We start from the raw sequence: 2599 nt of genomic DNA on the forward strand, positions 1-2599 counted from the left end.
ATAAATTCAACCGAACTCAATCAATAATCAATCACAACATCAAATCACCTATTCAATACATATAATGTAAGGCCCAGAATCTTTGAAAAGTCTTATTATGATCAAGTCTCAAATCCTACAATTATTTATAGCCTTAATTTCAGAGATTATTTTATTAAAGATAATTAAGGCAAGTTTTGATTTATTGGATTTGAGATAAGCTATGATTATTATCCAATTTTATAATTATTGGATTATTTTCTATATTTGAATTATAAAGTTGATAATTATAAAATAATAAGTATTTTATATGATTTGGGTTGGATAAGTAATATTTTAAATATTAATACTGTTATTTTGGAAAATGAAGAAATTAAGTATATTATTTCTTATTATTTGATTTGGGCATTTTATTGAAAATAATTGTAGAGTTGATGAACAAATAGTATTTTATATATTATTATTATTGGATTAGAATTTATTTCTAATTACTATATTATCCCTATTTTTAAGTGAAATTACTAAAATGTCCCTAACCCTAATTTTTGAAAATGAAACCCTAACCCAGTAACCCGCTCACCGACCCGGTTTCCTTCACTCACATTCAGCAGCAGCAGCTGCTGCCCCTCTAACCTAAGCACACACACAGCCGCAACCTTCCCCATTTCAGCCAGCAGCAACATCTGCAAAAATGAAAGAAAGAAAGAGAGGGAAGGGAGAAACGGATTCGTGGAGGAGAAGAAGGAGAGGAGGGGAGGAAAGAGACTGCGCCGCACGCTGGGCTTCTCTGCCACCGCGCCGTCGCCGTGACTGCCGGAGTCGCCGCGCCCTGCACGCTCGTCGCCGCCGTTACGTGTAAGTCCACCTTGGTGCCGGTCGAAGAGGGGTGAAGGAGAGATGTCGAGAGTGAGACGCGATGGAGGTGAGTGAATAGAACTGCCATCACCACCGTCCTGTCCGTGGGGTTGAGATCGCGTCGCCATCTTGGATCCTCGACGCCGCCGCAGTGGAGAGTGGAGCAGTCACTGCCAAAGGAGGTGTTTCGCGCATTACCGTGAGCTGCGAACCACTGACCGAGAAGAAGCTCCATCCTCGTCCCTGCTGTGCAGCACCGGCGCTATTAGGGTTTCACCGTCGCCGTCCTCGTGGTAGCTGGTGTCGTCACCGGAGAAGACCACCGGAGTTGCTGTCTACTTCTGCCTCGGGATTATGCAAGTTGCCGGAGCCCACTGCCACCAGAGCTGACCAGAACCACCACTGTGGTTGCCGCTGGGATTTTGAACGGAAGAAGGAGACGCTGGTCCTGTCACAGCCGTTCCCGGGGGAGAAATCAGTCGCGCCGCCGTGCCTGGCAGCCGGGAATGCCACTGCCGTCGCCGAAAAATTTGTCGGTAAGGGTTTTAAGTTGATTCTCCTTCCGTTGAGTTTCCGGAAACCTCATCGTTGCTGCATGTTGTTCAGGTCACCGCTGCCGCTTTAGGTGGCTATCGGGCTGCCGCCGAACCGGTTCGGAGACCGTCGCTATTTCGGTTCAGCCGTTCCTTCTTCGGTTCGGTAAGCGTTTCAATTGGAAAGCCCTTTTGTTATTGTTCCGTTATCTCAAGCTGAGGTTTGTGGCATTAATTGCTATGAGATTGAGTTTCGGTTGTTGTATGTTGCGATTAGAGTTGCTGAGATTGTTGAGAACGCAAGTGGAGCCAAGTTGCTGGCTGCAGTTGGTTTTGGGTTGAGGCGGAGATGACTCTATGAGACTTTTGGGCTATGGAATTGCGTTTTGAGATAGGGGCGCTTTCCAAAAACTATAGTTTATTATTGGAATTATTACATATGGGTACTGATGTGAGATATTGTGTATTTGGTGATTGTATCTGCCTTATGTATTATTTGATTGACTCGAATGACTATGGATGTTGGTTTGGCCGAATTGTTGTGTGGCTTGTGAAATGTAATGTTTGAAGTTGATTCCTTAAAGATTTGAAATGAGTTTAATCCGTTGAGGATTGGTTTGAATTGAGTCAATTATTTTGATGATGTGGAAGATAGAATACTCTTGAAATTCAGCCTGTGTTGCTTTAATTGATTTGGTTTTGATAAATGATTTATTGCTGAACTGATTCTTTAAAGCTTTGGAAATGAGTTAAATCGGTTGATATTGAGTTGATTTTTGAAATGGCTTCCTTGAGATATGCCACTGAGGCGACTGTTGGATTTAGCTTGCTTTTGAATTGATTTCTGGTTTTGAGCTGTTGAAAAGGAATGAGAAACGGTTTAGTTGGGACCCGAACCGGGTGGCAAAAGTCCAAGTTTTAGGGGAGGTGCTGCCGAAATTTCTATAGAATCCGAGTCCTTATTTGAAATGTTAATTGGGGAATTTTGATTTTAATGCCTTTCCTATCTATTTTGAGGATTGTGAAATTATGGCTTCTTTATTACCTTTACTTAGAGCAATTAAGAAAGCAATGAAGTTATGCTTTGAAAGAATTATTGAAAAGAGAATCATGATTTATCCTTATTTTCCAAGAAGAACAGTATGTCTTTGGGTACAAGTCATTTGAAAGAGAATTTTGCTTTGAGGCTATTTTAAAAGGTAAAGCGGGTTTATGTTTTTCTCTATTAAACA

General features: G+C 41.7%; 1 pseudogene; it reads left to right on the forward strand.

The window, feature by feature from the left end:
* The first annotated feature begins 895 nt into the window (after positions 1-895).
* On the forward strand, positions 896-1720 carry LOC148562405 (uncharacterized; annotated as a pseudogene).
* The last annotated feature ends 879 nt before the right edge of the window (positions 1721-2599 follow it).

The sequence above is a fragment of the Arachis ipaensis genome, chromosome B6 (assembly GCF_059453495.1).
Source record: "Arachis ipaensis isolate K30076 ecotype BB chromosome B6, ASM5945349v1, whole genome shotgun sequence".
Lineage (NCBI taxonomy): Eukaryota > Viridiplantae > Streptophyta > Magnoliopsida > Fabales > Fabaceae > Arachis > Arachis ipaensis.